At 45.7% G+C, this 27768-nt stretch overlaps 1 protein-coding gene and 1 pseudogene across 1 annotated transcript in view; one reads left to right on the top strand and one right to left on the bottom strand.

Annotated features, from left to right (window-relative positions):
* The first annotated feature begins 1815 nt into the window (after nucleotides 1-1815).
* LOC118390408 (serine/threonine-protein kinase PAK 3) overlaps nucleotides 1816-27768 on the top strand; it is a 64848-nt gene continuing 38895 nt past the window's right edge. The window contains exon 1 of the mRNA XM_052457340.1: nucleotides 1816-2018. The gene's annotated coding sequence lies outside the window, so the exon portion shown is untranslated. The remainder of the gene's footprint in view (nucleotides 2019-27768) is intronic.
* LOC118390821 (uncharacterized) lies at nucleotides 21930-21982 on the bottom strand (annotated as a pseudogene).

Below are 27768 nucleotides of genomic sequence, written 5' to 3'. Positions count from 1 at the left end.
CGTGTGAACAAAAATGCATAGCGGATGGGAGTTTCAGTTGTGTAAGTTTTAGTTTGATCATTTTAAAATAACCTTAGTTGAGACTGCATGGAGACAAACTAAATCCCCTTCATCTCTCTGCATCAGTGTACTAAAATAAGTGTCTGAATGTTACTGTTAAATATAAATCAAACATGGGGTCTGGTATTTTCTCTCTGCTGCTTAGATGAATCAGCTCTGTTTTTAGTCTTTCGAAATACTGTGTAGCTCGTTGTAAAACAGAACCTAGTCAGTTAGTTTATTATTAGGTAGCAACCTAACCAGGATATAAGCGATGCAAATGATGTCACCGGGGTTTTCACTATGTCTATGTATCTCATTGTTGTCAGGATGATTGGGCTTATGCTCCAAAGAAAGCTCTCAGCTAGTTGACTTAATTGTCTACGTAAATCAATCGCCGAAGCCATAGACGAAAAGCAGACTTTGAAAATACATTTCCTTCTCAATAACTATATTTAGAATCCATTTTTGTAGGTATGGATTTAGTCTGCTGCAGCTTATGTGTGATGTCAGTTATATTCCAATCACGTGAAGCCATACATAAACCTCAGCCTATTTTACCATGCTGTCGTTTTGTATAATAAATCCTCAAAATGTTCTTCATTCATATAATTAAACCCATACTTTCTGGGATTCTGATTCTTTCTGGGATTCTGATATTTCACCAAATCACAATTTCTCCTCCACGCCCACAATGATCAATATAAATGATAAGGCCATCGTGGGGATATGTTCTATTATGTCACACTAGAGGAGGTTTCCATAAGGCATCAGAAGGAAGAGGGGTCCTCCTCAAGGCCTCTGTCCTCCATTTGAGTGAACACTGTCACAGCACAGCCATGTTATTAGTCTTCAATGAGGAATCGACTACACGGGTTGTCACGACAACCAGCTGTGATTCAGAGTGCCTGGGATAGGTCTCCACCTCCAGCAAGAAGCACTAGCCTTGAGATCTGAGCAGATGCTGAGCCAGCCAGCCAATCACAGGTGAGCAAGGGGAAAAAGATGACATCATAGGCAAATTAGGGCAAATGGAGTGAGTCTGTGGTTTGTCATCACCGCCCATCCAGGAAGTCCGAGAGAGAGAAATGATTATCTACCTAATTATTATGTAATTATTACCTGCTTCACTTGATTTTGGCAATGTTAACATATGTTTCCCATGCCAATAAAGCACCTTGAATTGATTTGAATTGATAAAGAGACTGGTGAGGCTGCAAAGAGAGAAAGCACAGTCTACATTAGCTGCCTTCCTCTGTCTGGGGGACAACTACAGTCCACTATGGTTATAGACCATACGACTGGCAGGGTCCAGGAACTGTAAGGGAACTGTAAATAAAATAGTCAACACATTTATGCAGCATGATATTGATAGCATTTAATGAAACCTGATATTGTGAAACTATTTCCAACTGAGTGTTAATCAATACAGGTCTAATTCTTGCTGTAAGAAATAACACAGAAATAATTGGTATCGTTACTGTATGTCTATATGTAATGTGCACACTTCTGGGAAGTAGCACATGTAAGTAAAGTTAGAGCTAGCAAAACAAGGAGGAAAATGTTTTAGCCATTCAGACTTGAGAGTGGTAGATAAAAAGAGATAGATATTGAAATATAATCCACCCTTCCTCCTGTCTCTCGCTGAGCTAGTTTAGTCTGTGAAACAAAATACCAACTGTGTCTGCCTCTCTCGCTCTGCCTCCTCCCCCTAGAGCTGCAGCCTTCATTAATATGCCACCTCCCAGCCAATGGACTGAGCAAGGCGGATGACATCATGAGCTAGGGAACAGTGAGCAGCCAGAGAAGCGTCCAGCCTGCCGAACAAGGCTGAGTTTAGGGTCAGGAACCGGTCTGACAAGAGAATGGCAATCCTGCCTGTAAACTGTCAATAGGACTTAACAGTTAAGGATGAACCTACCAGAACACTGGATCCAAAGGCGACACACCGAACAAGAGAATGTCAAGACATATTTCAGGTAATCCCTTGTCTGTGTATGCGATAGGATATGTGGATATGAGAAGGAGGTGGGCTGTGCATGTAAGGGGTGCTTTGTAGCCTAATTTCCTTCTTCCCTGCATTCTGCCTTGCTAGAAAGGAGGAGGAGGAGAAGGCAGCTGTGTTTATCTACGTTGTGTCTTATCACAGAGAGAGAGGAAATGGATGCCTGCATCTGTGTGGATTGGCTTTCAATGCCATTACTGGCCAGCTCAATGTTATCAACCTGCCATCCCCTCCCTCCTTTCCTGGATTTTATGGACCCCACCACCCTTGTGTTTCCAAAAAAGCATCTTTGTTGATGTGAGAGCCTGAATCGGTGGCGTCTGTTAGAGCCGTGAGTGTGTGTGTGTGTGTGTGTGTGTGTGTGTGTGTGTGTGTGTGTGTGTGTGTGTGTGTGTGTGTGTGCCAGCCCTGTAGCAAAGCAGCAGCTGCAGTGGCAACACGGTAACAAAAAGAGGAAATGCTATTTTGGGTGCTTAACGTGCGAGGCTGTTAGAGGCTTTGCGAGGCTGTGCGAAGCTGTGCGAAGCTGGCGGATGGATCTGAGCCGTAGAAGCTGTGGACGGGGATGGGGAGTGATGGATGGTTATTATGTGCAAAGGGATGGCCCTTTGTTATCTCTGGGCTATTGCCTCTCGCCCCACTGTTTTAGAGAGGTTGTTTTTTTAGATTATTGATTTTTTTCCCTCTTTCCACACGTAGACACAGAGAGCTGTGTGTGATGAGGCTCTGTCTGTCTCCTGCTTTATACATGTATGTGTGGAGTTCTTTCATGGCGGCCCTGCCGGCTGTGGTGACACAGGGAGATATACAGCGTCTGGTCACCTGACAGCGATGGGGATGGGGGCGGGGGGCTGCTCCTGTGGGAGCTGAGCGATCCTGCCTCAGTGAGGGAGGGAGTGGGATTGGGTCAGTCAGTCATCTATCCATTCTATCCATCACAATCGGCTGCTGTTCATTTACACGCTGGTGTCAGGGCAAGATAGAGTAGGGCTGAGAGGACGGGTGAGAGATTCCACCTCTTCCTGGACGCACAGTCATCCCCATGTTTGTGTGAAGCACAACCTTCTGGGAAAGCTGTTCTCTTTAAAAAAGGATGCTGGGAAGGCATCTGGGTGACAGTGGAGTAAGGAAGAGGAGGATGTGGGAATGGGTGCTAATCCATGTGTGTGTATGTGTATGTGTATGTGTATGTGTATGTGTATGTGTATGTGTGTTGGGCTGTAGTGTTGATGCAGACATCAGTGTTACATCAGTGTTACATCTATTCAATATCCACCCGAACACCTGCTCCATCTCTCTCTGCTCCTCACTGACAACAATTACACAGAATTAGAACGACCTCTAACCCTCACATACCCTCTTTGTTGCTATCAGCATGGCCCATAAAATTAGGAACCACTTCAGCTTTTAAGAGGAGCTCTTATTTTTTTGTGTGTGTGAAAGTTCTCTCATCACAAGTAAACATAGATCCAGCGGGCCATTCTAATTCCCTCTGTTTTCTTTAACCTATTCATGTAGAGCCATATAAACACTATGATTATACTAGCTGTTTATCTACAGTATCATCTAGTGAAACTGAAGACCTCTTGTCACAGTTGTCCTTAGGTGGTTGCTGGGTGACAGAGAGTGACAGAGTGACAGACAGACAGACAGAGTGACAGACAGACAGACAGACAGACAGACAGACAGACAGACAGACAGACAGACAGACAGACAGACAGACAGACAGACAGACAGGTACTATGGTGTTAAATGCTGAGCTGTAGTCGATGAACAGCATTCTCACATAGGTATTCCTCTTGTCTAGATGGGTTAGGGCAGTGTGCAGTGTGGTTGCGATTGAGTCGTCTGTGGACCTATTGGGGCGGTAAACAAATTAGAGTGGATCTAGGGTATCAGGTAGGGTGGAGGTGATATGGTCCTTGACTCGTCTCTCAAAGCACTTCATGATGTCGGAAGTGAGTGCGTTTTGCTCAGTTACCTTTAGCTTTCTTGGGAACAGGAACAATGGTGACCCTCTTGAAGAATGTGGGAACAGCAGACTGGGATAAGGCTTGATTGAATATGTCCGTAAACACACCAGCCAGCTGGTCTGCGCATGCTCTGAGAATATGGCTGGGGATGCCGTCTGGGCCTGCAGCCTTGCGAGGGTTAACACGTTTAAATGTTTTACTCACGTCGGCTGCAGTGAAGGAGAGTCCGCAGGTTTTGGTAGCAGGCCGTGTCAGTGGCACCGTATTGTCCTCAAAGCGAGCAAAGAAGTTGTTTAGTCTGTCTGGGAGCAAGTCATCCTGGTCCGCGACGGGGCTGGTTTTCTTTTTGTAATCCGTGATTGACTGTAGACTCTGCCACATACCTCTTGTGTCTGAGCCGTTGAATTGCAACTCTACTTTGTCTCTACACTGACACTTAGCTTGTTTGATTGCCTTGCGGAGAGAATAGGTACACTGTTTGTATTCGGTCATGTTTCCGGTCACCTTGCCCTGGTTAAAAGCAGTGGTCCGCACTTTCAGTTTCCCGCGAATGCTGCCATTAATCCACGGTTTCTGGTTTGGGAATGTTTTAATAGTTGCTGTGGGTACGACATCGCCGATGCACTTGCTAATAAACTCGCTCACCGAATCAGCATATTCATCAATGTTGTTGTTTGACACAATGCGGAACATATCCCAATCCACGTGATCGAAGCAATCTTGAAGCGTGGAATCAGATTGGTTGGACCAGCGTTGAACAGACCTGAGCGCGGGAGCTTCCTATTTTAGTCTTTGTCTACAGGCAGGGAGCAATAAAATGGAGTCGTGGTCAGCTTTTCCAAAAGGAGGGTGTAATTGTGTAAAGGCAGTGATGTAGTGCTGTGTTCCAAACAAAACAACTGCAAGTGTGCTTGCTGTATTTCCTCAACGGCACCGCTAGGAGAGCTCATAAAAGCACCTTATGGTTGCTGACTCTTCTTTGATTTATAAAAGTGAATTGGAATTACTTAAGAACTGTGCACACCATCACAAATTGTTCTGAAATCATGTCTGTAGTTAGTAACAGATACAATTAGGATTCCTGAAACCTTATTTTGTTGAAATATAATTGGATCTCTGACAAATTAAGCTTATTGATTACACCCAAAATGTCCGTTTTGATTTATAGGATTCAGATAATATTCAATAAATCTAGTACCCAACATCCTATTTTGACTACACTTCTTCCTACCAATGAGTAAGACATTAGGAATCCCCCCCCAAAAAAATGTCAAAAGCCACCCACTTGCACCTAACACCCCATGCCGATCCCACCACAACAACCAATATACCGTATCAGTATATTTGACAAGCAGTATGAAGCTGTGGCTTGGAGAATTGCTTCTCCATACTATGTCATGTATTCCTTGTGAATCTGGTGAAGTTTTTTCGCTTGCATTATTTGCCATATAGAGTGAACGTACCAGGTATTGACCACTAAATGCAGCTGTTTCTGTTATACCGCCACAATATTTGATCCATTGTGCTGGTCTCTTGTCTTTATTAAATAGATCACAACATTCCATTTGCAACCTTGGGTAGAAAAACAATAGATTTGTCTCATTATGAAAATAAATGGTATGGTCCTCCTCACAATTCAAGCCATTCCTCCATGAAATGACATGGAACTTTTCACAAGCTCTAGTATGTCAATGCTTTACATTTTACCCTAGTGTGAATAAATCCAAAAGCCATGGCTAATAATAATTAGTTTGACTGGTGTAGATCTGAATAATCATGCAAGAGCATGGCTTTCCTTTGCAGAGTAGAAGGATAAACAGTGATGAGGGGAGATGTTGTGTGTGTGTGCACATGTGTGCACGTGTGTGACAGTGAGGGCTGTCATTATTGAAGAGTAGGACTGTGCATGGTGCTGCTGAGGCTTATCCCCACAGGAGGGAGGCTGTGTAAACGGGGGCTTGATGAGGAGCTGGATGTAGGAGTCCACTGACAGTTTCTGCTTTGTGCTCAAGCCCAGGCTAGTGATCACTGAGCGGCAGTGTCTATCTCCATCCAAATAAACACAACTTCTCCTGACACCAGAATAACAAGGCCCAGTGTTGCAGCTATACAAAAAGGTCCACTCTCTGGCTCAGGATGCAACACCTATGATTGGATAAGGAGGTTGCAGGATACCTGTGATTGGATGAGGAGGTTGCAGCACAAGAATGGTCGTGGTTAAGGAGGCAGAAGAGAGGACACTGGCAGTTCACTTCACTTCCCCCGTGCAGCTCAATGTGTCTCACCCTCATTGACTCCTCACACCTCCAGGCCTGACTGAACACATTAACCACATACTGTATGCTCCTCGTGACTTAAGACACAATTAATTCAGTAGTCTCTCGGACCAACAGAGGCAACCAGATTTAGATCAGAACATATCACATTTTTTTAGGTCAGTTATACGAGTGAAATAAGAGATGAGATCAGAATAGGAGCTGTGTGTATATTAGTCTGAACTAGTCTATTCATAAACAAACAACAGGTTTGTCCGACCTAGCCTACTGGTTGGCTGTCGCCTGGCTGTTTGTCCAATCAGGGTTGTGATGTGTGTGTGTGCTGTATAGCGCTGTGTTCAGTTCGCTGTGCTACCTCAGGACAGGACAGCATGGCGGTTGGTCGGTGAATGTAACCCAACACATGGGGCTTCTCTTACATCACCTCAGCCAACTGCTTACAAAAGCTCCAGAAGACCCAGCGCCTTGTGTCTGCCTGCTGCCTGTCAGCTGGCCATCTGAAATGTGATATTACATACAAATAGGCCTACAACCGTCTGCTTAGGATAGTAAGGTAAAAGCCTTATAACACTCTGGTGCTGACGACTGTTGGGCAGTGGGCAATGTGCTCTGCCAGAGTGGAGTAGGTTAGTAATGCTTTGAGCAGAGTGTAATAGTGAAATGGCCTAGTCTTAAGAAGTGTGCTGTGCCCCCAGTGTTGTAGTATAGTGTGCTGTGCTCCAGTGTTGTAGTGTGTGGAGCTGTAGTGTTGTGGTGCTAGGTGATATCAGGGCCATGGTCTGTGTACTGGATTAGCATGGAGGATTGAGAGCCATCTGGCCATTTTGCCTGAGAGAGGTGGGGGTGGAGGGAGGGTGTAGGAAGCACACTCACACACTGACACATTGACCCCCCATCTTCATGCTCTCTGTCTGTTGCTGGTTGTTGGTGTGTGTTCACGTGCATGTCTGGGTGTGTTTATGGTTTGTTGTACATTCATCTACAGTACCTACCTCCCACCCCTCATTGTGTCATGCAAACATGGACTGTAGGCACTATGGTGTCTTTGAGGACAGGGACAGTTCAGTAAAGATCAGTCATCGGCCGCCATGGGAACCCGTTTTAACTATAACCAATATCACATTTTACTAGACCACATCGGCTACACTGTGGTCAGACTCACAGCCTGTAAGGAGAGGACAGTTTTCACAGCAACTCACAGATGTAACCATGCCACCATCAGACTACTAGCGAACCATGCTATTCCGAAAGCTCCCCTTTCCTTTCAAAATCTACAATGATTGTTTCCTCTCATCGTGGTATCACGGGAAGGACTGGTGGCAGAGAAAAGTGGTGCTGGCCAATGACAGTATGGGGTTAATGAAGTATCGGCCCCAATCTGTTCCTGTACTACAGCAGGCCCGATGACTGACTCACTGACTCACTGACTGACTGACTGACTGACTGACTGACTGACTATGATGGCTTATATGGCGAGAGAGGGAAAGACTCCCATTAGCTTTAGGTCCACTCCACAAGACCTACTTTCATCCACCGACTGCCGTGCCATGTGATTATATAGACTACTACCACTAATAATAGACACAGCAACACAACACTCTACTCAGCAAACTGGATGCAGTTTATCACAGTGCCATCCGTTTTGTCACTAAAGCACCTTATACTACCCACCACTGCGACTTGTATGCTCTAGTCGGCTGGCCCTGGCTACATATTCGTCGCCAGACCCACTGGCTCCAGGTCATCTACAAGGCCATGCTAGGTAAAGCTCCGCCTTATCGCAGTTCACTGGTCACGATGGCAACACCCATCCGTAGCACGCGCTCCAGCAGGTGTATCTCACTGATCATCCCTAAAGCCAACACCTCATTCGGCCACCTTTCGTTCCAGTACTCTGCTGCCTGTGACTGGAACGAATTGCAAAAATCACTGAAGTTGGAGACTTTTATCTCCCTCACCAACTTCAAACATCAGCTATCTGAGCAGCTAACCGATCGCTGCAGCTGTACATAGTCTATTGGTAAATAGCCCACCCATTTTCACCTACCTCATCCCCACAGTTTTTATTTATTTACTTTTCTGCTCTTTTGCACACCAATATCTCTACCTGTACATGATCATCTGATCATTTATCACTCCAGTGTTAATCTGCAATATTGTAATTATTCGCCTACCTCCTCATGCCTTTTGCACACATTGTATATAGACTCCCCTTTTTTTCTACTGTGTTATTGACTTGTTAATTGTTTACTCCATGTGTAACTCAGTGTTGTCTGTTCACACTGATATGCTTTATCTTGGCCAGGTCGCAGTTGCAAATGAGAACTTGTTCTCAACTAGCCTACCTGGTTAAATAAAGGTGAAATTAAAAAAATAAAAATAAAAACACATAGCACTCAAAATACCACAACGGTACTACTTTTAGGGTAACTTCTGTTACTAATACTGACATAAGACATATTAACACCTCGTTCAATTAAAATGTGACGTTTCTAAACCGTAGCTAGCTCGTTGGTTAAGTAAGCGATAATCAACGAGGGGCTATGCGTGCTATGGAAAACAATGAACGGCGTGGACCACAAAGCGCTAGCAGAGTGGAACTGACATTACGCTGAGTTGCATTATTTTCCAGAGAACGCATAGAGCCCCAAGTTGATTATCCCTTTTATACCATGGTTATAATTTAACACATTTGCCACTAGGAATGTGTTCATTTGCCAGTAGAAATGTTCAACATCCACTGAAGTAGCAAGCAATTTTTATATAGCTACAGTAGTTGCCTTGGTAACCAAACAAACAGACTTGTTAGTTTAGCTAGCTAACCATACCATCAATCCTAGCTTGCTATTATGAGAATCTAATTCAACAATACCAATAATGTTTTCAATTCTATTTTTGCTTTCAAAAGCAGCCCAAAGAAAATGTGTAAGAATGAACTATAGCCATTGAATTCTACCGTGCCAATATACCGTGCATTATAGCAAAATAATGCACACTCTAGAATGCCCTTCAAACCAATCACAAAGCATTATTTAGCAGTGGATAGAAAATCAAGCCATGGCACTGGCAAATGTCATGACCGTTTACTCACATACAAGTTACACCAGGTCCATATTTAATCCATTTGGCATATGATTATCTCTTTGTAATCCCAACATGAGGCGAATACAACAGCATGATCACTCATGAAAATCCAGTAAGATAGTGCATGCAAATGTGAACCGTGTATCTGGGACATACTTGTATGTATTCATATTCAAAAATGTCATATTCTCACTTCATGGTCCTCTGTAGCTCAACTGAGCATAAAGTGAGAATATTACATAAAGCATGGTGTTTGGAACGCCAGGATAGTAGGTAAAAAAAAATACAGGAACCTTCCCGCTAGCCATGATTGGCTGAGATAATGGATTAGCTTTACATGCCATGTAGCATGCTTCTGTCTATAACATAAGCTGTATGTGTGGATAATCCTGTCTACCGCGCCTTTTTTTGAAAGATATCATAAAGACTTGAAAAAGATTTGGCTACTGCTCTCTCCTTTTTGCTGCCCTGAAGTTAATAACGCTATCGACAGAGCTCAGTGGGAAAACGCTGTGATGGACTACTTGTGACTATGAAAATGAATCAAAGAGGAAATCCCTGATTTAGGTCAAAACATTTTCATTGAACCAGACGTTGTAAGTGAAAAAACGGTGTCGTTGTCATGAAAGAAGTTGACCACGTTTTGAAATCAGTGGAATGCCCAGTGGAAGCAGAGAGATGAATGCCAAATGCAGATAGAGTTCTAAGAGGACACAGAAAGAAGACTACTATATAAAACAACTTTTTCTGGATAACATCTTCAAACTAAGGGCAACCATGGCAGAGGGAGAAGCGTTCATCCATATATATGGGTAAGAGTCTAGCTACATTTTCAGATATTATAGTTTCTAATTTTGTCAGAAAGTCATCTCCATTGCAAGTTAAAGCGTACTGTTAGCTTGCTCGCTAGCTTGCGTCAGCTTGTGGCTCTTTAGCTAATGTAACTGTATCCTGTGCATGTGACAAATACACTTTAGATTTTATGTGTGTTTACCAGAGACGGTAATGTGAAGAACAACATGACCTGCACCAAAGGCAGATTAGGATATAGGCCAAGGACGAGATCAAGTTTATTTTTACTACTACTTTTTGCTAGTACTTTCAATAATGGTTGTCTTGAAATCTTTGGTTGTTTACTACACTGTGAATCCTTAAAGAGATGGGTGGGGCTAAGGCTTAAGAGGGTGTGAATGATGCTGAATGTGTGTAAACAAAGAAGAGCTCTCCAGTAGGTGTACCAAACATTCACAGGCCATTTTTTTCAAAGTTGATTAACTTTCAAAGCATAATTATTTTCTCATTGTTCCCCAACTACAGTGTTTGAAATACAATTTTGTAGCTTAGAGTCTCTAATTTTATCCAATGTAAAAAACACAATTTTAAATTTTGCTACATAGGACCAAATCCAGGTGGTGAGTCACATATTAGATTGGTGGTCATTTACCAACATTTCGATTAGTAATTCAACTTAACTTAATTGGCTGGGCTCCTAGTCAGACTCGGGAGGCATGAATACCATCTACCACTTCCGAATATATCACTCGCTAAAGTTCAGTCCCTGGAAAATAAAGTAGACGAGCTCAGGTCGAGGATCTCCTTCCAGAGAGACACCAGGGACTGTAACATACTCTTTTTTTCACGGAATCATGGCTCTCTCCAGATATACTGTCCCCGTCCATTTAGCCAGTGGGGTTCACCGTCCATCGCGCGGACAGGATGAAAGAACTCTACAGGGGAAAGGAAAGGTGGAGGTGTATGTTGCATGATTAACTACTCATGGTGTGATAGTGATAACGTATAGACATTCTAGTTATTTTGTTCTACCAATCTGGAATACCTCACCATCAAATGCACCCTCCAGGTGTCAGTACGAAGCCGAGGAAGTTTACTGAGGTTACATGGAAGGTGCTCTTTTCAGTCTTCACATAAAGGTTATGATCAAGGAGCTGTTGAAGAACCTTTTGCACGTGCTGTATGTCTTCCTTCAGGGAGTTGAAGTAAATCAGGATGTCATCAATGTAGACAATGAGAAAGCAGTTGAACATATCCTGGAAAACCTCATTCATAAAGGATTGGAAGATGGCATGACCAGGTATTCGTAGTGCCCTCAAGTGGTGATACAGGCCGTCTTCCATTCGTCGCCTTCAAGTATACGGACAAGGTTATATGCACTTCGCAGGTTGAGTTTAGTATAGATGTTGGTGCGACCCATTTGTTCAAGGGTCGCTGGAATCAGAGGAAGAGGGAAACGGTTCTTGACCGTGATGTCATTCGAGGAACGATAATCAATACATGGACGAAGACCACCATCCTTTTTCCCAACGAAGAAGAAGTTGGATGCAGCCGGGGAAGAAGAAGGACAAATGAAACCGTTTGGATGATTCATCAATGTAGTTCTCCATTGCCTCATTTTCCATGATAGATAAGGGGTAAACACAGCCCTTCGGTGGGGACACTCCAGGGAGTAAGTCAATAGCACAGTCTCCTGGGCGATGTGGTGGCAGAGTAGAGGCCTTGATTTTGCTGAAGACATTGCTGTACTGGGCGTATTCAGACGGTATGGTGGGCGGTACTGCCGAGGTAGAGTCCTCAATGGTGGTGGCTCTGCAGGGTAGGCTGAGACAACTGGAGAAGCAGGTAGAAGACCAGGACAGTAGTTTACCTTGTTGCCACGAGATGGCAGGGTTGTGACGACAAAGCCAGGGGTGTCCGAGGATGAGTGGCTGTTTGGGGGATGAGAGTTCCACGAGTTGAATGGTTTCGGTGTGGAAGACTCCAATCTGGAGGGTGACTCTCTGTGTCAGGTGCGTGATAAAGCCCGTGCCCAATGGCTGCAAGTCCAGGGTGTTAACCCTTAAGGGAGGAGTGACAGGTATTAGATCATTGTCAGGCTCTTGTACTAGCTGGTGATCGATAAAATGACCTGCTGCTCCCGAATCTATCAAGCCTTCTATGTACTTGGTAAACCCCTTCACGGTTATCAATACTGTGACGGAGAATTGCTTCTGGGAGATATTTAGAAATAAGGACATGCACCTGCATGGCACCAGGGGGACCTTTATCATCTCTCTGTGGGGGACGAACATGGCAATGGCTGAGTAGATGATCTTTCCCTCCACAATATAGGCAGAGCCCTCTTTGGATCTGCTTTTGACGTTCGATACACGGGAGAAGAGCAGGGCCCAACTGCATAGGCTCTGGAAGACTCGGACAGAGTCATGGAAAGAGAAGGTTTCAGGTTCCTGGGTGGCAGAGTTCTTTGGCAATGAGGTGGTCGATGGAGATGGACATACGAATGTATTGATTTAAATCCTGAAGGTCACCTCTACAGGCCAGCTCCACCTGAAGTTCCCTGTTGAGCCCTCTTCAGTAGACAGTAAGTAAAGCAGCCTCATTCCATCCACTCCTTGCAGCCATGTTGAGGAACTCGAGGACAGACTCGGCAGCTGAATTACGTTCTTGTTGAAGTTCTACGAGGAGGTCTCCTATAGGACGACCAGAGGGAGAGTGATCGAATACCTCTTTGAAGAGAGTGTGGAAATGGGTCTCGGATCCGAGTTCTGTGCTGTTGGCAATCTATATGGCGTTGACCCAATTGAGGGCTTTGCCTGTGAGTATAGACACAACAAAATCCACCCTGCTCTTGTCGGTGGCGAAGTTAGTGGGTTGTGCTCAATGTATTTGCTGCATTGCATCAGAAATCCCTGACATTTCCCAGGTGAACCGTCATATTGTCCAGGCATAGGTATGAACGAAGGAGGGCTATGAGTTACGATACCTGGCATCGGAGGAGTAGAGATGTCAAAGCTCCTTTTGCTGGGTTAGGCGCCACTGTAGCGTCGCTGATTCCATTCCATTATTGGGTGAGGTATTCTGCACTGAACACTCAGGGAGAAAAAGGTGTAGATTCACATGCAGAGCGAGGCAGATGTTTATTAAGCCTTCGCAGAAGGCAGGAATCGGGGTCACAGGCAGGCAATGGTCAACCACAGGTAGGCAGTCAAAAGCAAACAATACAGTACCTCACAACCATACAAACAGAAAGAACTGAACTAAGTAGGGAGCAGGTGAGAAATGAACACAGGTGAAATAAATGAACAGAAATGAAAGACAGGGCTACGTTCCAGAACACAAAAAAACAGGGCTACGTTCAAGAACACAAAGAAAAAGAACAAAAGGTAGACTAAGAAAAGAAAAGCAGAACCTTACACAAACTGGAAACCGCATATCCTGAGGCTGCATTTATTGTAGCCTTAATAAGGGAAATCTAAGGATATAACGCTACCGAAGTTCTATCACATCTCCTGTGCTTCTCGCTCATCGAGAACTTTGGACCATTGCTACTCCCTCTTCCAGGACAGCTAAAAGGACCTCCCCACCCTCCCTTTGGCAAATCAGATCATGCCTCCATTTTGCTCCTCCCCTCCTATTGGCAGAAACTTAAACAGGATGTACCCGTGGTAAGGAATGCTCAACACTGATCTGACCAATCGGAATCTATGCTTCAAGATTGTTTTGATCACATGAACTGGGAAATGTTCAGGGTTGCCTCTGAGAATAGTATTGACAAATACACTGACTAAGGGATAGAGTTCATCAGGAAGCGCATAGAGGATTTATTCCCACTGTGACGATTAGAATTTATCCAAACCAAAGACCGTAAATAGATGGCCACATTCGCACAAAACTGAAAGTGCGAACTACCATGGCAAGGTGACTGGGAACATGGACTTGTACAAACAGATCAGCTATGCCCTCCGTAAGGCAATCAATGAGGCAAAGCGACAGTACAGGGTCAAAGTGAAATCACAATTTAACAGCTCAGGCATGAGATGTATTTGGCAGGGACTTCAGACCATCACAGATTATAAAGGGAAATCCAGCCACATCGCGGACACTGACGCCTCTCTCCTGGACAAGTTAAACACCTTATTCGTCCCCTTTTTTAGGAAAACACAGAGCTACCAACACAGACCACTGACGCTAACAAGGACTCTGAGCTCTCTAGGGTACGTGGGACGGTAGCGTCCCACCTTGCGAACATCCGGTGAAATTGCAGAGCTCGAAATTCAAAAATACTCAATTCAAATATTTAACATTTTTGAAAATATGTGTTATACATCAAAATAAAGCTCAACTTCTTGTTAATCCAGCCACCGTGTCAGATTTCAAAAAGGCAAATGAATCCCAAACGTTACAAATACATTTTTCCAAACAAGTCAAACAATGTTTATAACCTTAGGTATCCTAATACACAAATAAACTATACAATTTAAGACGGAGAATAGTATGTTCATTACCGGAGATAAATAAGAAAGAATGCGCTTTCCTCCTTGCGCTTGGAAACACTACAGCCAAAATGGGAGCCACCTAGAAAAACTACAATATCTGGGTCATTTTTCCAAAAACCAGCTTGAAACTCTTTCTAAAGACTGTTGACATCTAGTGGAAGCCCTAGAATCTGCAATTTGGGAGGACTTGGGCTTATAATTATAGTACTAGCCATTGAAAATAGTGGTAAACTGAATTTCTTTTGGGGGGGAGGGGGGGGGGGGTTGTCCTCTGGGTTTCGCCTGCCATATCAGTTCTGTTTTACTCACAGACATATTTTTTTAAGTTTTAGAGATTTTAGAGTGTTTTCTATCTAAATCTACCAATTATATGCATAACCTTGCTTCTGGGCCTGAGTAACAGGCAGTTTATTTTGGGCACGCTCTTCATCCGGATGTCAAAATACTGCCCCCTACCCCAGAGAGGTTAACCCTTGCAAGGCTGCCGGCCTTCCAAGCTGCGTCCTCAGAGCATGTGCAGACCGACTGGCTGGAGTGTTTACGGACATATTCAATCTCTCCTTATCCCAGTCTGTTGTCACCACTTGCTTAAAAATGTCCACCATTGTTCCTGTACCCAAGAAAGATACCTGGGGAGGACTGCCACCAGTCCTCCCTAGGTAACTGAACTAAATTACTATTGCCCTGTAGCACTCACTTCTGTCATCATAAAATGCTTTGAGAGGCTAGTTAAGGATGATATCACCTCCACCTTACCCGACACCCTAGACCCACTACAATTTGCATACCACCCCAACAGATCTATGGATGACACAATTGCCAATGCACTGCACACTGCCCTATTCCATCTGGACAAGAGGAATACCTATGTGAGAATGCTGTTTAACGACTTCAACTCAGCCTTCAACACCATAGTACCCTCCAAGCTCATCACTAAGCTCAGGGCCCTGGGTCTGAACCCCACCCTGTACAACTGGGTCCTGGACTTCCTGACGGTAGGTAACAACATATCTGCCACGTTGATCCTCAACATGGGGGCCCCACAAGGTTGCTTCCTTAGCCCCCTCCTATACTTCCTGTTCACACATGACTGCGTGGCCACGCACGTCTCCAACTCAATCAAGTTTGCTGACGACACAACAGTGTTAGGCTTAATTACCAACAACGAAGAGACAGCCTACAGGGAGGAGGTGAGAGCCCTGTCGGAGTGGTGCCAGGAAAATAACCTGTCCCTCAACATCAACAAAGGGAAGGAGCTGATCGTGGACTACAGGAGACAGAAGATAGAGCATGCCCCCACCCATATCGATGGGGCCACAGTGGAGAGGGTGAAAAGCTTCAAGTTCCTTGGTGTGCACATCCCTGACAACCTGAAATGGTCCATCCACACAGACCATGTGATGAAGAAGGCGTAACATAGTCATTGACACTGATCACTTTTAATAATGTTTATATACTGTTTTACCCACTTCATATGTATTCTAGTATATATCCTGTATTCTAGTCAAGGATCATCCTATATAACTACTGCTGTACACACCTTTTCTATTTATATACATTGTTAATGTTGTAAATGATTATTGTAGCTGGAAACGGCAGATTTCTCGCCAATTTCTCACATGGAATAGCCTTCATTTCTCAGAACAAAAATAGACTGCGAGTTTCAGAAGAAAGTTATTTGTTGGTAGTGTGTGTGTATATATATATATATATATACATATATATATATATATATATATATATATATATATATATATATATATATATATATATATATATATATTGTTTATCTATATTCCAGACTTTTATTTTGTATTGTTAGGTATTACTGCACTGTTCGAGCTTGGAACATAAGCATTTTGCTGCACCTGTGATAACATCTGCAAAATATGTGTATGCGACCAATACATTTTAATTTGATTTGATTGATTTAGTAGCCCCACAGCTCTCGGTTCATGGTCTGTGAGCAGACAAGGGTTGGATACAAATCCCATATAGCTAGGTCTGTTCTATCAATCAACACACACTATGAAAGTTGGTGTCGCTATATTGAAATGAGACCCCTTGAAAGCTGTATTCTTTCAACACCATAGCCAATTGTATAGGCACTCTACAAAGTAGGTTCACAGTGTGCTAAGAACACTGAATAATGTGTAGGGTCTTAGAAAACCATAGAATAACCCACTCCTCCAAGAGGTACCGTAGGACTGTAATCGCTCGCACGCGTGCCTGCACGCCCGCTCACTCACTGGCCAAGATAAAGCAAAGCAGTGCGACAATAAACAACAACACAGAGTTACACATGGGATAAACAAACGTACAGTCAATAACACAATAGAAAAATATGTGTACAGTGTACAGTGCAAATGTAGAAGAGTAGGGAGGTAAGGCAATAAATAGTGGCGAAATAATAACAATGTAGCATTAACACTGGAGTGATAGATGTGCAGATGATGATGTGCAAGTAGAGATACTGGGGTGCAAAAGTGCAAAAAGATAAATAACGATATGGTTACGACGTAGTCGGGTGTGCTATTTACAGATTGGCTATGTACAGGCACAGTGATCAGTAAGCTGCTCTGACAGCTGGTGCTTAAAGTTAGAGAGGGAGATATAAGACTCAAGCTTCAGTGATTTTGGCAATTTGTTCCAGTCAATTGGCACCGGAGAACTGGAAGGAAAGGCGGCCAAAGTAAGTGTTGGCTTTGGGGATGACCAGTGAAATATACCTGCTGGAGTGTGTGCTACGGGTGAGTGTTGCAATGGTGACCAGTGAGCTGAAATAAGGTGGGGCTTTACCTAGCAAAGACTTATAGATGACCTGGAGCCAGTGGGTTTGGCGACGAATGTGTAGTGAGGGCCAGCCATACAGTTCGCAGTGCTGGGTAGTATATGGGGCTTTGGTGACAAAATGGATCGTATTGTGATAGACTACATCCAGTTTGCTGAGTAGAGTGTTGGGGGCTATTTTGTAAATGACATCGCCGAAGTCAAGGATCGGTAGGATAGTCAGTTTTACGAGGGTATGTTTGGCAGCATGAGTGAAGGATGCTTTGTTGCAAAATAGGGAGCCGATTCTAGATTAATTTTGGATTGGAGATGCTTAATGTGAATCTGGAAGGAGAGTTTACAGTCTAACCAGACACCTATGTATTTTGTAGTTGTCCACATATTCTAAGTCAGAACTGTCCAGAGTCGTGATGCTAGTCGGGCAGAGTGTGTGCCGGCAGCAATCGGCTAGCTGAGAGAGGGGCCTAGCTCGAGGCTAGCTCCAGGCTAACTGATGCTTGCTTCGAGACAGAGACGTTAGCCAGGAGTAGCCACTCGGATAGCAGCTAGCTAGCTGCGATGATCCGGTGTAAGGGTTCTTCCAGCTCTTACTAAATCATCCCCCTCCAAATGAATCTCCTCTCTGTGAATACCTACTCCCTAAACAGCTGTTTGTGTGAATACCAGTATGACGAGTGTACAGTACTACCCATGGAAAGAGATCACTTTAACACAACTGACTGAAGAAAGGGCAGGAATGATTTTCCTGTTATTATTTTATTATTTTGTGGGAAATGATTTTGAGCGGTCTTTGAGTATAGACACAATACTTCTATGTCTTTTTCATTTTGCATCAGATGAGCAAGTGGAACACTTCTAGTTGGTCAGCTGGTTAGGGTTATCGCTAAGATTAATACTCCACTTGCTTTGTAGTGAATGACCTTGGGATTCACTGGGATCTCAGAGTAAGAAGAGTTAATCACACACACACACACACACACACACACACACACACACACACACACACACACACACACACACACACACACACACACACACACACACACACACACACACACACACACACACACACACACACACACACACACACACACACACACACCCCATCCCACCTGCCACCTGTTCTGAGCTGCAGTTGAACTGTGGCTCATTGTGAATCTAATGGAGGTCTAGCGGCTGTATGCAAAGCAGGCCCAGTATCCCAGCAGCACCTAGAGGAGGGGGGGACTCAGGAAGGAATTCTGGGAGGAGGTGGAGCTTCTAGGGAGAAAGACTGATATATCAGTCAGAGGAACAGAAAGACAGATTATACAGAATCGGAATCACATGGAGTCAATTATCTATTACATTTCTAAGGGAATTTAATGAAAGAAGTTTAAATCTAAGAGCCTTCTTGTTCACATACATTTCCCGTTTACATGATTATCTCTACATTATGGACATGAGGTAGCATTTACTGTACAAAAATAAATACAACTATAGCCTATAGTTTGTACCCAGTGGATCAGTGTGGACCTCCGAGAGTTTTGGAGCTCTCTACCTTGAGACTGGTCCCTCTATTGGCCCTGGCTCCATCAAAGAGAGCCGTTGTTGTCAGCTGATCCCAGGACTGTTTTCTCTCTGTCTGTTCAAGTGAAGAGGAGGATAAAATAATCTTTTCATTCCTTCAATGACTTCTGTTTCCGTGGTGACCTTGACAGGGAAATCACGCGAGAGGTGAGGGTTTGGGCTTTAAAGAGATGACATCTGCTGTGGTTTGGCCTGTGTGTGGTGGTCTGCTCTCCGCTGTGATCAGGGTCTGTGCTGTGCGCCCTCCCCTGTGCTGTGAGGAGAGAGCGTATGGAGAACAAGGCTGTTGTTTTGACGCGTCATTTTATAAGCTTTGAAGTAACGCGTGTCCGAATACTAATGTACAAAATTACAATAGGGATTTATTGTCGTCCAACATTTTCAGAGCTCCGTAAAAGCAATCAGAAATACTCCAATCCTGCAGAAATATTCTGCACAGCTAGTCATCCTAGTCTCAAGAGGTGATGATTGGTTATCCTAACAGCTCCCCCCTGTAACAGAGCACTACTGGATCTGCCTCTTCAACGTCCACAACAGACCCCATTCCCCAGTTGCCCCCCCCGCCCCCCATCCCCTCCACCAGCCCTAATGCTACATAGAGCCATGAGCCTGAGCCAGATCTAGAGGCTGAGCCTGCCTATCCTGCTCAGTGAGGCTCAACTTAGGCAGGCTCCTACAGCCAGCCCTCCCCCATTCCTCATCCACATCACTGGGCCAGCTCTAAATCACAGTCCTTCTACAGCTCCTCCTGCTTTAGCCGGGGGAACTTCAGCATTAATGTTTGATCAGAGCCAAAGAGCAGGGAAAATAACAGCTCTTCATGGATATAGTAATAGTTGCATAGGAAACATCCCCAGTAATATCTGGGATAATGGTGGGCGTGTACTGTATAGCCAGTAGGCAGTGGTGTGTGTGCTGGCTCCCTGTGGCTTTCTTGACACGTGTACAGTCCTGTTTCTGTCAAGACGGCATATTCTAATGTGGCAACCGTAATGCAAGCCCTGCCGAGCAAGAAGAGGAAGGGCAATTTAAGGCACGTTAGCCTCATGTCCCCGTTGCTACTTTTCGGCCTTTTTTTCCCCCTCAGCTTGTGGTCTTAAATTGGCATCATGGTATCATTTTGATGATGCTGCGTATGATGAATAATCCAACCAGAATCCATTTTTTTAAAAATTTTTATTAAGTATTGCGCTATTTATTGATGAATCACAGAGTCTCTTGATGACAGAGCGATTCTGTTTTCCCCTCCTGGGCAGTTGACATATTTAAGCATTTACAAAAACCTCTTGTTATCTAACCCTACCATCGTGAACATAGAACAAAAGAGTGTTGTTTGTTGATTGCCGGTGCTGTTGTTTTTTTTTATGTTGGATTGGGATCAGAGATGGAGAAACAGGAGACGCTCCTTAGGGGCAGTGCACTCATACAGTGAAAAAGTACACTAACTGCCTCCCTGCCTGTCAGTCTGCTGACATTGCCCAATAAATAGGTCAGTGTTTTACCCTACAGTCAGTGAAGGATAAGGAATGTATGGGCGCCTGTGATACGTCCATCTTTAGCTGTCCCTGTGGACCACTCAGCAGTACTAAAGCATCCATTAGTCATGTGACTAGCCAGAGGGCCACACCCATGGGGGAGGGAAAAGAAGGGAACTTCCTGCAGTCAACCTGCTGATGACATCATACGTGTACAGCAGAGATATAGTTAACTAACAGTGCAAATGCTTTTACTTTCTATGTACTTATCCTTTCACTTCTAGTGCATTGATTCTAGCTCCCAGTATTTACAGTATAGTGTATTGTGCGTTCCCTGATGAATAGATAGAGTACTCATTGAGTATGCTTGATGTTACAGACCCCAATGCCTGCGGTTGTTGACACAAATCATCATATTCATGAATATGCCCCCGTGGCCTACACGCAGGTGTAGTCTTGATGATGTAGTCCTTGTAGAGGACCATGAGTCAGAGGTGCCATCGATGAAGCCCTGTGCTGTGGCCCTGTGGTCCTGTCTGTCTGTGGAGGAATAATGGGATGCATTCGCAAGTGTTGTTTCAATGACCTGCGGGCGGAAGGCTTTGAACTTCCTTTCACTTTGATTGGCTGACCAGATAAGGGACCTGATTGGTCTGTGTTATTACTGTAATGGTCACATAAGGCCTGCGTCTGGGCGCTGGATATGAACTACAGTACAACACTGCTCTATTATAGTGACCTAATGAAAAAGCACAACTGTTTTACCACAAGGTAGTGTAGACGGTCTCTCAACATGGCGCCTGTTTTTACGTAACAAGGGCCATGACTGATGACATCATGGTAACCACAGGATTGATCTCTTTCTCAGAGGTAGGCTATTGAGTCTAGCATGGAATATTTCATGATTACCAGGACAGAGATACAGGCCCTAAGTTCCTCCAGGAATGAAGAGGATCAAGTAAATAAGTTAGGTTAGAGACATTGGAAATCAGTAGATTTTTTCTGATCAAAGATACCGGGTAGCGTTGTGATCAATCTAACACCGTACTCTAAGCTGTTCCCAGATAGTGTGCAGGGTAAGCATACTGCAGGTCGGGAGACAGACAGTCCTCTATTCTGTAAAAGTGAAACTAACGACCTCTCACTCCTCGTGGGGAGAGTAACACAATCTAACAGAAGCCCTCATGTGCATTCAGGTATATCCAGAAAAACTGCTTCAGATGGGGAATATACTGTAGCGTGACTCACCACACCCAAACAAGTGTAGGAACTAGCTTTGTGTTGACTGTTTCAGTCCCACCCATATAAAAAAAGACTATTGTTTACTAAATAACAAACTATAGTATATGCTAGTATATACTGCAGTGTTTTTACATTGCTGTAGTATTTACTATAGTGTTTTTGTTTTACTATCTTTGACACAGAACTGGGGCTTCCTCCTTGAGGAAACCTACTGGACATATACTAAAAGAGGACATTTCCATAACCTGTAGGCAACACAATATATGGTCAATACTTGGCATGTAGGTTTCTCACTCATGGGGGGCACAAATTGGGCTATTGGGGAGAGAAATGGGTGGGGTATATGCAAATTAAGTATGAGCATATCGACACAGTTTGTACTATAGTATTCTACAGTATACTACAGTTTACGACAGAATTCTATAGTAGGCCTGAGTACTATATTATCGAGGGTTACTACAGTGTGTAGGATAATATGTTGCTGTTTACTACTGAATTCTACAGTAAGTTCTACACATGATCGAGGGATACTACATTGTGCAGTATAGTATAGTATAGTATAGTATAGTAGTATAGTAGTATAGTAGTATAGTTACTCAAGTTTACTACAGAATTCTATAGTAAGTCATGCACATGATCGAGGGATACTAGTGTGTAGTATACTACAGTTTAGTGCAGAATTCTATAGTAAATACTGTTGTATTCTATAGTAAACTGTAGTATTTTTTTCATGTGGGCAGGGACACGCCTACTTAAGTGTCTTATCACTGGAAACACACCCTCTCTCTCACTCACTTACACACACATATACTGTACATACACACACTGCAGCACTTATCTGCTTTATAAGGTGGAGTCAACCCATCTCTCCACACTGTGAGTGAACCACCTCTGTCTACCTCTCTGACAGACATAAATCAGGGGGTTTCTCATGGGAATGATCTGACTTAAATCTAACAAACTGTTTTCCCATGCTGAGGCTTGATGATGTAACAAACTCTCCACAAACATTTAGATAAACGCTTCGAATCCACACACACTCAAGCGCGCATGCACACACACTACAGTAGAGATGGGCGCGGTTAATTAAATATCTGGATATATGAATGTATTTTAGTGATCAATTACTTGGGGGTGGCAGGTAGCCTAGTGGTTAGGGCTTTGGACTAGTAACCCGCAAGGTTGCTAGATCAAATCCCAGAGCTGACAAGGTAAAAATCTGTTGTTCTGCCCCTGCCTTGTTAACCCGCTGTTCCTAAGTTGTCATTAGGCCTATTTTAAGAACGCAAAACACTCACCAGAAAACCTTGTTACAGAATCAGTTCCATCATGGTGAAAATATTACTTCTCTTTGTTACGAATAACTATGAGTGGTGAATGGAATCAGGCGCAGAGAGCAGGGTTCTGTCGTTTATCAAATTTATTACACCGGTGCAACCGAAAAATGATCACGCCAACACACAGGGCGTATATAGGTTGCCAGTCCAAAACAACAGGACAAAAAAGACCTGAGAATAAAGATAAGAAACAAATCACACCATCAAACACAGAGTAACAAAAAACAAGCCCGCACAAAATACCCAGCGGGCCTAGTGCCCTTAAATACCCTACAAACAAACCCTAATACAAAACAGGTGTACCCAATTAACCACTAACCAACACAAACGGAGAAGGAATCGATGGCAGCTAATAGGCCGGTGACGACGACCGCCGAGCCCCGCCCAAACTGGAAGAGGCACCCTCTTCAGCGAGGTTCGTGACAGTACCCCCCTGACCTCGAGGACGACCCGGAGGCGGAGGCGCGAGGCGATCCGGGTGGAGGCGGTGGAAATCCCTCAAGAGGGAAGGATCTAAAATGTCCCTCCCCGGTACCCAGCACCTCTCCTCCGGATCGTACCCCTCCCAGTCCACGAGGTACTGCAGGCCTCTCACCCGGCGTCTCGTGTCCAGAATAGCTCGTACTGTGTACGCCGGGGACCCCTCGATGTCCAGAGGGGGTGGAGGGACCTCCAGTACCTCATTGTCTTGTAGGGGACCAGCTACCACCGGCCTGAGGAGAGACACATTAAACGAGGGGTTAATGCGATAATAAGAGGGAAGTTGCAATCTATAACAAACCTCGTTTATCCTCCTCAGGACTTTAAATGGCCCCACACACTGCGGTCCCAGCTTCCGGCAGGCGGAGGGGCAGGTTTCGGGTCGAGAGCCAGACCCTGTCCCCTGGTGCGAACACCGGGGCCTCACTGCGGTGGCAGTCAGCGTCTCTCTTCTGCCGTTCACTGGCCTGCCTGAGAGAATCCTGGACTGCCCGCCAGGTCTCTCTAGAGCGCTGTACCCACTCCTCCACCGCAGGAGCCTCGGTCTGACTCTGATTCCACGGAGCCAGGACCGGCTGGTAGCCCAGTACGCATTCGAATGGCGACATATTCGTAGACGAATGCCGAAGAGAGTTCTGGGCCAATTCTGCCCACAGAACGTACCTCACCCATTCTCCTGGCCGGTCCTGGCAATACGACCTCAGAAACCTACCCACTTCCTGGTTTACTCTCTCCACCTGCCCATTACTTTCGGGGTGATAACCAGAGGTAAGGCTGACCGAGATCCCCAGACGATCCAAAAACGCCTTCCAAACCCGGGACGTGAACTGGGGACCCTGATCGGAGACTATATCCTCTGGAACCCCATAGTGCCGGAAGACGTGGGTAAATAGAGCCTCTGCAGTCTGTAGGGCCGTAGGAAGACCAGGCAATGGGAGGAGACGGCAGGACTTAGAGAACCGATCCACAACGACCAGACACGGTAGTGTTCCCCTGAGATGGGGGAAGATCAGTAAGGAAATCTACCGAGAGATGGGACCATGGCCGTTGTGGAACCGGGAGGGGCTGTAACTTCCCTCTAGGAAGGTGCCTAGGAGCCTTACTCTGGGCGCATACCGAACAGGAGGAGACATAGAGCCTCACATCCCCAGCTAAAGTGGGCCACCAGGATTTCCCCCTAAGACCCCGCACTGTCCTATCAATCCCCAGATGACCCGCAGACGGTAGTGTGTGAGCCCACCGAATCAATTTATCACGGACACCAAGCGGTACGTAACTTCGACCAGTTGGACACTGTATAGGCGCAGGTTCAACCCTCAACGCCCGCTCGATGTCCGCGTCCACCTCCCATACCACTGGGGCCACCAGCCGAGAGGCTGGAAGGATGGGAGTGGGTTCGATGGACCGGTCCTCGGTGTCATAGAGACGGGACAGCGTGTCGGCCTTAGTGTTGGGGGAACCTGGTCTGTAAGAGATCGTAAATCTAAAACGTGTAAAGGACATGGCCCACCTAGCCTGACGTGGATTCAGTCTCCTCGCTTCCCGAATATACTCCAGATTACGGTGGTCAGTCCAGATGAGAAAAGGGTGTTTAGCCCCCTCAAGCCAGTGTCTCCACAACTTCAGGGCCTTTACCATAGCTAGTAACTCCCGATCCCCCACATCATAGTTCCGCTCCGCCGGACCCAGCTTCTTAGAAAAGAAAGCGCAGGGACGGAGCTTCGGTGGCGTGCTCGAGCGCTGAGACAGCATGGCTCCAACTCCAGCCTCGGACGCATCCACCTCCACTATGAATGCTAACGAAGGGTCCGGCTGCGCCAACACGGGAGCTCCGGTGAACAGTACCTCCAACTGGTTGAAGGCTCCATCAGCCTCTGCTGACCACCGCAGACACACCGGTCCCCCCTTCAGCAGTGAGGTAATGGGCGCCGCTACTTGACCAAAACCCTGGATAAACCTCCGGTAGTAATTGGCAAACCCTAAAAACCGCTACACCTCCTTTACCATGGCCGGAGTCGGCCAATTACGCACGGCGTTAACGCGGTCACACTCCATCATCATCCCCGAGCAGGAAATGCGATAACCCAGGAAGGAAACGGCTGGTTTGGAGAACACACATTTCTCAGCCTTGACGTATAGGTCATGCTCCAGCAGTCGCCCAAGAACCCTGCGCACCAAGGAAACATGCGCGGCGCGTGTGGTAGAATAAATCAAGATGTCATCAATATAGACTACCACACCCTGCCCGTGCAAGTCCCTAAGAATCTCATCTACAAAGGATTGGAAGACGGCTGGAGCATTCTTCAACCCATACGGCATGACGAGGTACTCATAGTGGCCTGATGTGGTACTAAACGCTGTCTTCCACTCGTCTCCTCCCCGAATACGCACCAGATTATACGCGCTCCTGAGGTCCAGTTTTGTGAAGAAACGCGCTCCGTGGAATGATTCCACCGCCGTAGCGATGAGAGGTAGCGGATAACTAAAACCCACGGTGATCGAATTGAGACCTCGATAATCAATGCACGGACGCAGACCTCCCTCCTTTTTCCTCACAAAAAATAAACTTGAGGAGACGGGTGACATGGAGGGCCGAATGTACCCCTGTCTCAGAGCTTCCGTGACATATGTCTCCATAGCCAACGTCTCCTCCTGTGACAGTGGGTACACATGACTCCGGGGAAGTGCAGCGTTCTCCTGGAGGTTTATCACGCAATCCCGCCGTCAATGAGGTGGTAATTTGGTCGCTTTCTTCTTACTAAAAGCGATAGCCAAATCGGCATATTCTGGGGGAATGCGCATGGTGGAAACCTGGTCTGGACTCTCCACCATCGTGGCACCGATGGAAACTCCTATACACCTCTCTGAACACTCGTCTGACCACCCCTTAAGAGCCCCCTGTTTCCAGGAAATAACGGGATTGTGAATAGCCAGCCAGGGAACCCCCAACACCACCGGGAACCCAGGTGAATCAATAAGGTAGAAACTGATCCTCTCCCTATGATTCCCCTGCGTTACCATGTCCAGCGGAATCGTGGCCTCCCTGACCAGCCCTGACCCTAACGGTCGGCTATCTAAGGAGTGCACGGGGATAGGTGGGTCTATCTGCACTAACGGAATAACCAATTTACGGGCGAGTCCACAATCCATAAAACTCCCAACTGCTCCTGAATCGACTAGCGCCTTATGCTGAAGAGAGGGGAAAAACGCAGGGGAAAAAATTAACAAAAACATGTGACCAACAGGGAGCTCTGAGTGAGTTTGGTGCTTACTCACCTGGGGTGGCCAAGGAGTGTTCCGTCGACCATTTCGACTCCCAGATGGACTCCTCCAACACCGGTCCGAAGTGTGTCCTCTCCGTCCACAATAGGAGCAGGAGGAGCCCCCTCTGGTCCCCCTAGATGCAGCTCCTCCTAACTCCATCTGAGTGGGAGTGGGAGAGCTGGAAGGTGGAATTAACAGGACCCCTTCTGAACGGCCGCGGGCAGCTAGCAGGTTGTCCAATCGAATAGACATGTCTATAAGTTCATCCAGGGAGAGAGTTGTGTCTCTGCAAGCTAGCTCCCGGCGGACATCCTCCCGGAGACTAGACCGGTAATGGTCCATCAGGGCCCTGTCATTCCACCCAGCACCAGCAGCTAGGGTCATAAACTCCAACGCAAAGTCCTGCGCGCTCCTCATCTCCTGTCTGAGGTGGAACAGTCACTCACCCGCCGCTTTACCCTCTGGTGGATGATTGAACACAGCTGAACACAGTTGTCCCGAGCCGAGTCTGGACTGTTCCAGGCCGCGTTAGCTCAGTCCAGGGCCTTGCCCGTTAAACAGGAGACGAGGAGACCCACACTCTCCTCACCCGAGGGAGCCGGACGCACGGTTGCCAGGTAGAGCTCTTGCTGGAGCAAAAATCCCTGGCACCCAGCCGCTGCTCCATCGTACTCCCTCGGGGGGGAGAGACGCAGTGCGCTGGACCCAGAGCACCACTATGAGTGGTGGATGGAATCAGGCGCAGAGAGCAGGGTTCTGTCGTTTATCAAATTTATTACACCGGTGCAACCGAAAAATGATCACGCCAACACACAGGGCGTATATAGGTTGCCAGTCCAAAACAACAGGACAAAAAAGACCTGAGAATAAAGATAAGAAACAAATCACACCATCAAACACAGAGTAACAAAAAACAAGCCGCACAAAATACCCAGCGGGCCTA

The sequence above is a fragment of the Oncorhynchus keta genome, chromosome 11 (genome assembly GCF_023373465.1).
Source record: "Oncorhynchus keta strain PuntledgeMale-10-30-2019 chromosome 11, Oket_V2, whole genome shotgun sequence".
NCBI lineage: Eukaryota > Metazoa > Chordata > Actinopteri > Salmoniformes > Salmonidae > Oncorhynchus > Oncorhynchus keta.
This window is presented reverse-complemented; position numbering and strand designations above follow the sequence as displayed.